The sequence below is a fragment of the Heloderma suspectum genome, chromosome 6, assembly GCF_057233095.1.
Source record: "Heloderma suspectum isolate Gila_16-S chromosome 6, 16-S_ref, whole genome shotgun sequence".
NCBI lineage: Eukaryota > Metazoa > Chordata > Lepidosauria > Squamata > Helodermatidae > Heloderma > Heloderma suspectum.
Window position 1 is genome coordinate 107,256,547 of NC_139463.1, and position 12,191 is coordinate 107,268,737.

Sequence of the window (12,191 nt, forward strand, 5' to 3'; positions counted from 1 at the left end):
TGAACTGTGGTGCTGGAGGAAAATTCTGAGAGTGCCTTGGGCTGCAAGAAGATCAACCCAGTCCATACTCCAGGAAAGAAAGCCAGACTGCTCACTTGAGGGAATGATATTAAAGGCAAAACTGAAGTACTTTGGCCACATCATGAGAACACAGGATACCCTGGAGAAGATGCTGAGGCGAGGGAAAGTGGAAGGCAAAAGGAACAGGGGCCGACCAAGAGAAAGATGGATGGATGTAGGGATATACGAAATTGCCCTCACCTGTCTCCGCCGTGTTCTGCTGGGAGTGGGAGGTGCTCCGTCCCTCCCCCCGGAATCCTGGCCGGCTGGCTCCGCTTGGCGGAGATTCCATGGAGCTGCCGGCCGGCTCCGCCAGCAGCCGGGCATCCAGCCGCTGGCTAACAGGGACGCAAATGGCGGCAGCCATAGCCGCCACTGTTTGTGTCCCTGTAGTCAGCCGTGATAGGCTACATAAATCTTTACGTAGCCTATCACGTCTGAGTTTTAAAAAACCGCGCGTACACAAATGGTGGCGGCTACGGCCATGGTTCGTGTCTATGAAACTGAGGTACACAAATCAAGAAATATCTGGTTAAGAGCAATCTTAAGCCCCCGAAGCATTGTCTGTGGGCTCATAGGTGAGTTGGGATTCCCCCCTCAGAGGAGACTCTGACCTCCGAAGTGGGAGTTGGACATCCCTCCCTGTGCTGCCCTGTCACAGCTGGTCCAGGAGCCTGCCCTCGCTTGCCCTTGCTCATGTCCTCCCAGACTCACCCTGACCTGTCTGGCAAGGGCCCACATAATGCCTCTAGTATTGCACATATTATGCTTTCCTGGTCCCAAACTGCACATATTTAAATATGCACCTTTTTAAGCCCCCTTTTTCACAAAAAATGGGTGGCAAAATGGTGGGCGCTCACCAGACAGGCCCGGAGTGAGTGCGGGCGACTCGTCAAGCTTGCAGGGGCAGCGTTTCAGCAGGCGCCCGGAGAACCTGAGCTGGGGTGGGTTCCTACATGCCTACCTGCAAAGGAGATTGGTTACTGATGGATGTTTGCAGGTCCTTTAAATGATGTTGTCAACCTCCAGTGCCTCCTCTGTGCTTCCGACCATTTGGTGTGGAGAATGTGGATATGCAGACATTTTTCTGCCTCTCTCAAAATACTAGAACCTGGGCTATCCCATGAAGCTGATCGGTGGGAGATTCAGGAGAGATCACAGAAAGTACTTCTTCACACAGTGCATAGTGACACTATGAAATCCGCTACCTCAAGATGTAGTGATGGCCACCAATTTGGATGGCTTTAAGAGGGGATTAGATAAAAACCTGGAGGAGGAGGCTATCAATGGCTCCTTGTCCTGATGGCTATGTGCTACCTCCAGTACCAGAGGCAGTAAGCTTATGTACACCAGTTGCTGGGGAAGATGGGCAGGGGGGTGGTATTGCACTCATGTCCTGCTTGTGGCTTTCTTGTGGGCAGCTGGTTGGCCACTGTGTGAACAGAATGCTGGACGAGATGGACCCTTGGTCTGATCCAGAGTGGCTCTTCTTATGTCCTTATGTCTCTACCATATGCACGAGGAGAAAGACTGCCCACAGCTGCTTATTTGCTCATATTTATCCTTGATACCTTTCCTCCAGACTGACTCCTCCAGCCTTGGGTAGTTAACTCTATTGAGGGCTCTTTGGAGTTTGCTCTTCAAGGGGCAATGACTGTAGGATGAGGATTAGGTCTCTTCTCTCCCCAACAAATGGGGAGAGCAGTAAGGCATATCTGATGCTTTCAAATAATCAAAGACAGTGTATGACTTTGCCTTACTTTCTTTTATGAATTTCTCCCATATTTTGTTTTGTCATTGATGAAGTAAACTATTAATAACAGAAATGGATATATTTTGATTTTATTCTGTTGATTTGCTTATGTGTGTGTGGCCGCTTTGGTTTGGGCAGGAGTTGGTTTTGATTTTTCAGAACTGGAAGAGGCCATTAAGGCCATCAAGTCCAACCCACTGTTCAGTGCAAGGATCCAAGAGGCTGTCTCCACCAGTGACTTACTCCAAGCCAGCTGCGTGTTGAGGTCGTGAGGGATGCATGACATCATGGCCATCCAGCAGCCACCCTGAAGTTATCAGGGAAGAGCTGGATTTCCTGTAACTGCTTAAATTCTGATTCTTTTCCTTGCCAGGTTCTCCTCAGTATAATTGCTGTGTGCCCCAAACCCCACCTTTACCTCAGATATGCTAGCCCTGCCCAGGGGTGTGCCTTTCACCATGACCCGGGTCAAGGGGTGTTCCCTGTGTGTTTCCCGTCCCTGCACCAACCAATTCGTGTCTCCTCAGAAGTAACTCCCACGTGGCCAATGAGGTTTACCCTCTGAATGCCCACATCAGAACATTCAGAGATCCCCCTCAATTGCCATGGCACCATTTAAAGCCCAATCCCCTAAGTGTGGTAAAGTGCAATCTCAAGGCTCTGATTCTCCTTTGTTTGTTTTATTGCCTTAGGAAGTAACTACTTCAACCCTTCATTGTAGCGATCCTGTGGGTTAAAATGGGGGCTGGTTTCCCATCTTTGTGTTCTCCCCCTCTCTTTCCCAGCACAAGCATATGTGTTTCTACTTGGAAGAAATTCCCATTGTGCTCTGTGAGGCTTGGTCCAGAAATACAAGCACATCTGGAGTTACAGGGGGAAGGAGGAAGGGAGGAAGGGGGGGAGCCTCTCTTAATGGCTGAGCAGCCCCTGCCAGTGAGATGACATTCACTCCAACCCCCGCCAGGAAGTATGTTCTGTGAAGTGATTTTTACTGGTACAGAGAACCTGCTCGTAGAGCCCTGCATGGACCAAAGCGCAGCAAAGCTGATTCCTTGTTTGAAAGATCCAGTACTGCTCCATTAGTTTCCATCAGCCAATGCTGATGCAACATATGCAGTTCGATGCATACTTTTTGACATATCTAAGAATATGATGTTCCAAAACTGTAACACACAACAGGACATAATCACCACATATGAATATATAAACCCTGCTGATTCCAATTTCTCCAACATAGAATCATAGAATTATAGAGCTGGACGGAGCCACTTAGACCATCAGACCCTCTGCTCAGTGCAGGAATCCCTGAGAGATGACTGCCCAGTTTTTCCTGGAATACCTCCATTTTGTATTGTTTCTAGGCGCTCTCCTTGCCAGATGCACCATATTCCATCGGTGTAACAATTTTAATGAATTCTCTCTAAGGATTGTTGATACGGTTTTCTTTGATTGATTTATCCATAATGTATCCCATACTTTTTGCTCGATATCATTACTGGTTCCACGAAGCATTTTCACTTCCTCACCTGAATTATTTATTGTATTTATTTATTCAATGTCTACACCACCAATTAGCCAAGGCTCTCTGACAGCTTGACAAAACGAAACATGTAACGATAAAATAGGATAACATAGTAAAACATAAGATGAAAACGTACATTTTAAATGGAATACAAGTGAAGTAGGAACCAAGGTAACAGCCAGCAGCAATAGTACGACAATATTGTCGCCCTGCTTATTTAACTTAAATGCAGAGTACATCATGAGAAACGCCGGGTTGGATGAATCACAGGTCGGAATTAAGATTGTCGGGAGAATTATCAACAACCTCAGATATGCAGATGATACCTCCCTAATGGCAGAAAGCAAAGAGGATCTAAAGAGCCTCTTGTTGAGGGTGAAAGAGGAGAGTGCAAAAGCTGGTTTGAAACTCAACATTAACAAAACGAAGATCATGGCATCTGGCCCCATCTCTTCCTGGCATATAAAAGGGGAAGAAATAGGAGCAGTGACAGATTTTATTTTCTTGGGCTCCAAGATTACCGCAGACAGTGACTGTAGCCATGAAATTAAAAGGCAGTTGTTCCTTGGGAGGAAAGCTATGGCAACCCTAGACAGCATAGTAAGAAGCAGAGACATCACCTTGCTGACAAAGGTCCATCTAATCAAAGCTATGGTTTTCCCAGTAGTAATGTATGGCTGTGAGAGCTGGACTATAAGGAAGGCTGAGCACTGAAGAATTGAGGCTTTCGAACTGTGGTGCTGGAGAAGACTCTTATGAGTCCCCTGGACTTCAAGGAGGTCAAATCAGTCCATCCTAAAGGAAATCAACCCGGAGTGCTCATTGGAGGGACAGATACTGAAGCTGAAGCTCAAATATTTTGGCCACCTAATGCGAAGAGAAAACTTTTCTCTGGAAAAGACCCTGATGCTGGGAAAGACAGAAGGCAAAAGGAGAAGGGGACAGCAGAGGATGGGATGGCTAGATAGCTTAACTGATGCAATGAATATGGACTTGAGCACGCTCTGGGAGAGAGCGCAGGACAGGAAGTCCTGGTGTGCGATGGTCCATGGGGTCATGAAGACTCGGACACGACTGAACAACTGAACAACAAGAGGGTTTTCAAATTTTTTGAATGGGGAAAAATGTGCAAAAGGCTGGAAACGAACAAACCATCTGTGGTGGGGGGATTGGTGGTGATGGCCAGGTGAAGGGGCATAGCTGCATAGGCAACCCTGAAGGCTCAGCTTGGGCCTCCAGGAGAGCTGGATTTGGCCCACAGGCCCGAGGTTTCCTTCCCCTACTCTAGCCCTTTAATGAGCCTCTAGTGTGTAATACCGGATAGACCTTGCAGAGTTTTAAAACTTTTTTTTTTAAGAGTCATGCGCAGAGACTGTTATGGTGGTGGAGAAACCAGTCTCAACATCTATGTGCCATGTTACTTTACAGACCATCCCCCAGCCTGGTTAACAGTGGTGGCCTTTCAGCAGTGCCCCCTAGTCTCAAGGTGCTGTTGAATAATGCCAGGTCTTTCAGGGGAAACAGTATGATCTGGCCCAGAAAGAGAGACCTAGTTGGATGAAAGGGAAGGATAAACTTCTCCCAAATATGTCCTCCAGAATATGCAGGGGGGGGGGCAGTCCAGCACCAGTCAAGATTTGAGGGGCATGGAGGGGCATAGCTGCATGCCATAAAGATTCCATCTTGTTGACCAAATACCCCATTCAGCAGTTGGCCCGGTTTGAGTGTCTTTTCCTGGTAAGAGAGCTAAACAAAAATCCTAAATAAGTGACTACAGCATTGATAGTTGGAGGTTGGTTGGAGCGGTATCAGTTGAACTCCTTACCAACCTGGGACAATTCCATCTCCAAACAAAGGCCACCTCAGTGACTGTTGTGAAGGTAAGACAATGTAATTAGGCCATTTTGAGCTTATTGGAGGAAGGATGGGATATACATGTGATAAATAAATAATGTAATTGGTTGGTGGGGAAAACAAGTAATGAATTCTAGCCATCCCCCCCTCCCACACACACACACACATGATTTTCTTTTTCATTTGTTCAGAGATAATTAGGAAGAGACACAGCGAGCCATGGCTGCAAAGGGGCTTTGTCTATTATAGCTGCTACTGGTGTTCACTTGGATGATGGTAGGGATGGAAGCTTGCTACTTGCTTGATTATGAATACTTCAAACTACATCATGTCGATTTTCCAAAGACAAATGCCCAGAATGACAATGTCTACTGCAGGATGATTCTGACGAAGGGATGCATTGCCTTTGGAATCTTTCACACTTACATCATTCATGCCTCAGAAGAGCAGCCTCAAGACGTCTGCACCGTTGATGGCAAACCAGTCACTGGAGACCATCGACACTCATCTCCCCTTTCACGGACTTCCTGTTATGATGGCTCATGTCCTCACTTTCTCTGGTGCAGGCATCACTGGAATAACTGAAGTTCTGTGTAAGAATGGAAAACCAGTTGAATTTCTGGGATTTAGGAGATTTGTTCGGCTCCCAAGTTGCTGAATGTCTCAAGCAAAAACATAGGCCTAGGTTGTAAAAGATCTGGAATGTTAATGAATTTAGATCTGCCTTAGATGACCTTCAGTCTGTCTAGAGATTCAAATGTCCACCCTGCTCCCTTTGGGCTTCCTTCAACCCTCCTCTGATCCTTCACCTCACTTTGCATGATTTCCTTGCTTGCTACTTTTCCTGCTGTAGGGCTGCAGCTGCTTCTTGACATCCTGCTGCCTTTCTGGCTCTCCCCATGGTGACTCAGATAAGCATACCTGGAACACTCTGATCAGCTTGTGAAAACACACCTGACAATTACATCACTATCTCCAGCCTAGATTGGATAGCTCAAGGGGGTGGGGAAAGAAGTTGGTGTCTGCATAATTTAGCAACCACATCTGGCAAAGCTCCGGACTTCTGAGCCTTTGAAGGGTCCACTTACAGGAGCCCCATTCTTTGCCAAATTCCGAACCCTCCTCCTACAGCCTTTAGTTAGCAAGCTTTTAATTAGGTAGCAGACACATGTTCTGGATGTGTTCTTCTGTATCTGAGATCGTGGATCATTCTGGCTTTGAAAAAATAAAACTTGTCCTTGTTTAAGCATGGAAAGATGTGCTTCGTTATTCAAAGAAAATCTCTGGCCCCATTGCGCAAAATCTTCTCAGGGGGGGGGGTAAAGGAAGGGGAGTCTAGATGTCTCTTTGGTGATAGTCCTGCTTCTGTAGCCAGAAGAAAAAGAAGAAAAAGTCACAACCTCCCCTTCGTGCGTTCAGAATGAATGTGCTTTATTATTTAATGAATAATAAAGCACATCTTTCCATGCTTAAACAATGACAAGTTTTATGTGATCAAAGCCAGAATGATCCATGATCTCAGATTCAGAGGAAAACCATCCAGAACATGTACCTTTGCTGTGACCTAACTAAAAGCTTGCTAGCTACAGGCTGTAGGAGGAAGGTTGGGGATTCGGCCAGGTATGGGGCTCCTTCAAGCAGACCTGCCAGAAGTCCTGAGCTTTGCCAGATACAGACCCCAAGTTATGCAGACACCAACGTCTTTCCCCACCCCCTTGAACTATCCAATCTAGGCTGGAGATAGTGATGTAATTGTCAGGTGTGTTTTCACAAGCTGATCGGAGTGCTCCAGGTATGCTTATCTGAGTCACCATGGGGAGAGCCAGAAAGGCAGCAGGAGGATGACAAGAAGCAGCTGCAGCCCTACAGCAGGAAAAGTAGCAAGCAAGGATATCAGATCAGACATATCTGCAAAGAGAGGCCAGGGATCAGATGTGGGTGGAAGGAAACCCAAAGGAAGCAGGGTGGACATTTTAATCTTTAGACAGAATAAAGTTCATCTAAGGCAGACCTATAGTCCAGCTCTCTCATATGGCTGTGAGGGCTGGACTATAAGGAAAGCTTTGTGCCAAAGAATTGATGCCTTCGAACAGTGGTGCTGGAGAAGACTCTTACGAGTCCCCTGGACTGCAAGGAGGTCAAATCAGTCAATCCTAAAGGAAATCAACCCTGACTGCTCATTGGAAGGACAGATGCTGAAGCTCAAATATTTTGGCCACCTAATGCGAACAGAAAACTCCCTGGAAAAGACCCTGATGCTGGGAAAGATTGAAGGCAAAAGGAGAAAGGGACAGCAGAGGATGAGATGGCTAGATAGCATCACCAAAAAAAGTCCTACAACTCCCAGCATGGTTGGCTGGGAAATGCCAGGCAATGCAGGAATTCTTTTCCATCTAAACACACATAGAATTGCCTTAAGTCTATATTTTCCCTTGCTTTAAATAGGGGAAGAGTTCTGCTATAATATGATGATTAATGTCGCTCTCTAGGGGACATAGGATTGCTCACTATTAATTTATTTAAAGCGTATTTACCCTGTTCTTAAGCAGGGGGTGGGGGGAATCTCCCAGAACAATTACATAACAATAAAAAACAGACAGCAGCAGCCGCTCATGTCATCTAAAGGACGTGCCACATCAGGAACAGGGGAGGGAAGAGGAACGAATGAAAACAGGATCCCATTCCTAATGCTACCAAGTTCTTAGAACAACCAGCTGGAATGGGAAAGAGTTCACGGACAGGGAGAGCCATACGTACATTCCTGGGAAAGCTGGTGGTATGTATGCTCCTTCCTTTCTCCCCTGCTACTGCCTGCTGGAATGGCTCCTGCCAGGTGATGGACTGTGGCTGATATGCAGAACGAAAAGAGCCATGGGATGAGGTCCAGATCTACTGCAATAAAACGAGCTTGAGCTGGATCACAACCTATATGGTGGTCGAGGAGGGGATAGCGGGCAGAGGGATTAAATCCCTTACTCACCTGTCCAAGCATCTTTCTGTGGGAATATTGGGAAATAGTTTGATAAATCTGAAGACAGCAGTTGCCATAAGCAGTCTATTAAGACTCATAGTCAAGGCAAAAAAGAAGGATAGAAGAAAACTTTGTTCAAGGTAAAAAAGGAGTATACATAGGCTGCCGGAAAATAAAGCAGCCCCTCATTGCAGACGGAGGAGAAAAAAGGGAGGGGGCAAGATAAGAAGGGAAGCAGTCAAGATATAGGAGTGGAACAGGGGCAATTAAAGACAGGTTAAGCAAGTTAACCCCTTATTTACCAGAGAGAGGATTAGTCAGCAAGGGCAGAAAGATTATCACAACTATCACTGCCCACTAGCCCAAACAATTGACTAACAAGCCTTGTGGCCCATTTCTAACACTTTCCCCGCTTGATCCAAGACTGCACATCCTATTCCAATTCATACATTGTGATATGTGTCCAAGCAGGATAAAAATTGGTGATTTCATAGGGATGGAAGAACCAGAGGTACTTCTTAGAGAACATAGCTTTTGACATAGTACATAGTACAACATCATGACTGATCACGGGGCATGTCTTAAACTGGCAGGTGTTTTTTAAAAAATAATTGAATTGGTTTTAAATCTAAACAAACCTTTTAATAATCCCCATAAATGACCAACCAAGAAAGGAGATTCAGTGGCTGCAAGGATGTATGGAATGTTGGGAGTGACTGAGCCATGAATAGTTGAGGATGTTCATGAGGGGGGGGATGATAATAGGAGACGGAGGAAATGGCCCACTTGAGCATTTAACCACTTATACATTGTGGAGTGAGGATTTTTGATCATTGAATATACTCTTCCTTGGGGGTTTCCCACTTCTCTTTTTATGTTTCTTTTTCCTGTTTCTGTTTCTGTTCTTTTTCTTTCTGTTTCTTTGAATCTCGATAAAAAGGTGGGGGGAAGGGGGCAAATAAAAATGAGACAAATTTGAACTATGGACATAAACATGCATTTGTTTCTGTCTAACCAATAATATTACATACCTTTGCTTGCTATCTACACCCATGTTTGAGATTTAAGGCAGGAGGATATTTATGCTTCAGGCTTTGCTTGAATTTCCAGCACAATAGGCCTCATCAACATGCTGTCTAATTGCCTGTATCTGCTCCATGAGAGATATGAGTCCCTTGTGCTATAACAATGTGGCTGTTCTTTCTATTTACATTACACAATATTTCCTCACTTCATTGGAGACCTCAAGACTCTTCACTTTCCACAACACAATTGTCAATGCAGAGATAAGGTTCATGTTATGCTGTTTGCCAAGGGATCTGTCAAGCAGCAATGCCACCTTGGCTTCAGAGAGCAAGCTTCTTCCTTCTGACTGGACCAGGTAATTTTCCATCTCTTCCCAATGGGACTGAACAGGGAATGGAAGAGCTAGACAGAAAGAGGAAAGACAAATGGGGAAGGGAAAGCAAAATGAAAAATATACCAAAACCAGGAGCAGTAGCTGGGTGTGCCAGCCAGTTCTGGTGTGTGCCTCCTGCCTTATTGCCCTTTGCCAGAATAGAAACTTTAATTGAAATTCACCATTTCTCAGCAACTTCCTGTATAGGTAGGCAATGTGTGTGTGAAGGTGAAAGATGATAGATAGATAGATAGATAGGTAGATAGATAGATAGATAGATAGATGGAAGGAGAACCCAGACATAGGAAGGAAGGAAGGAAGGAAGGAAGGAAGGAAGGAAGGAAACAGGATTTAGGGAAGGAAGGAAGGAAGACCTGGGAAGAAAACTTGGAGGAAGAAATATTCCAGAATCATCATGATACTTCTAGCAGGATGCTGACCCTACTGCCATATAGTGGTAGCAACCAGATTAATTTGGGTCCACTTTGCAATTGCAACATTGAGTGGGCTTGCATGTCACACTAAGCCACCCTGTGAAAAAGCCACAATGGCTGGTTGTTCATAGAACAGCCCACGATACAGCCATCAGATGATGATGATATGATGATTAAATTTATTAATTGCCCATCTGGCTGGTCACCCAGCCACTCTGGGCGATGTTCAGCATACAATAAAACAGTTTAAAACAATAAAACCCTACAGTATCGGGTTACTGTGGCTTTTTCTCCCCTCATTCCCCCACAGTCCTCCAGCTGGCTCGTGCACGTATCCCAGTGTCCTTCATGGCAGAACCCATCTTGCCTCCTTATCCTGGCACCTTCCCCACTCTGATCACTATCTCTTTTTGTTTGCCACGTTTTAAAAATTATTTTTCGGTGCTTCAGGAGACACACAAATGGGATCATATTGTATTATTATTATTATTATTTCTTCAGTACCTGAAAATTGTGCAATTGTGTTATTGTTATTGTTGTTGCTGTGGTTATCATCATCATTTCCCATTCCTGTGCAAGCGCACAGATATACCTGTCTGATATGTGTACACTTGCCTTGTCAATATCCTTGTGTGTTCCAGTTGTCAAAGGGAGCAAAGTGGAGAGAGAAAAAGTGGGGAGAAGTGGGAGAAGTAGCTGCACCAAAAGTGTGCATGGGGGGGGGGAATGAAGTTGCACAAAATTCTCCTTTTACTGCCAAGCCTCTAAGTTTGTGCCAATTTCCCCTCCATTTACTTCCCTGCCTTGAAACTTGCACAGATATTTCTTAGAGTTTAGGGCGGTGGCGGGGGGGGGGGGCACCATAACCACAGCACAGCAGTAACTGCTCTGAAAAGGAGCTGCAAGAAGTTGCAGGGAGCCAATATTTCCCCTTTCTGGGCTTGCTGGAGACTCAGAGAAGTGTTGAATGGAAGCAAGACGATGACAAGTGTCAGTTCAACATTTAAACACGAAAGGATTACATTGTTAAGTAGCAGATATGGCCCCCCCCACTTTTCGGTGCTTCTCAATTGCACTAATGGGCTCCTCCTGTCTCTAACCATTATCCCTCCCCTCCCCCAGCCCTTGGCAAGTGTGTGCAAATGTAATTGTTTCAACATGGTGTTTTATTCTTTTATCTTTGCTGTTCACTGCTAGAAATGTTTTGATGTGGAGCAGTATGGAAATATTGCAAATAAATAAATAAAAATTTCCCTGTGTGCAGTCTCCCCTTGTCTGTTTCCCTGTATATTAACCTACTCCACTTAACTCGCTTTGACAGCTGAAATATACAAGGTCGTTGACCAGGCAGGACTACACATATCAGAAAGGCAAATCTGTCCAACTTGCAAAGGAATGGGGGGAAAGTAATTCTAAAAAAATTACAAACACGTTTGCATGATTTTCATCATGCAAACCAGTCATTGCTAGTTGTCCATGATGGGTTCTCCTGTCATGCAAACCCAGTCACTATGAAGCCTCTATTGAGGTAGTCCTATTTAAAGGTTCCTGTCACACAGTTGTGCTATACAGAAACATGAAAAGTTATTTCTGTATAGACAATCAGGTTGTGATTTTTTTTTTTAAGCATTTAGATATGAAATGGTTGGTGGGGGAGGATAATGGGGAATTGGCCCACTTGAGCATTTAACCACTTGTATCATTCTGGAGGGAGGATCAGGTTTGGTGGGATACAAGCCACGGGGCTTAAAAACTCTCCTCCCAACACTATACAGGCAGGTTTCAAGAGACGGACATTGAACATGACTCTTTTGGTGTTTTAGAATGCAGTGGGAAAAGGTCTGGGGATGTTCACAAAGAAAGGGAAAATAGGTGACCCCCCCTCCCCAACCTAAATTGTCCACACCCGCTGCAAGCTCCCCACAGAACCACAAGGTCTCAGTTTCAGCCTGGCTGGAGCTGTGCAATGTTTTGCTGCAAATCATCACGGTGGTTTCAGCACAGTTTGCATCTTCTGGAGTTCATAGATCTGCTACAGATAGGATCAATAGTTTTACTTTCATGTAGACAGGGAGGGACAAAATCAGACCCAGAAGGATATAAACCATTAATAGATGCGTTGGCTAATCACTGTCCCAACTAAGATAACTCAGCTTAGGGGAGAATTCCTGTATTTACCAAGAACTATTTCAAGTCAC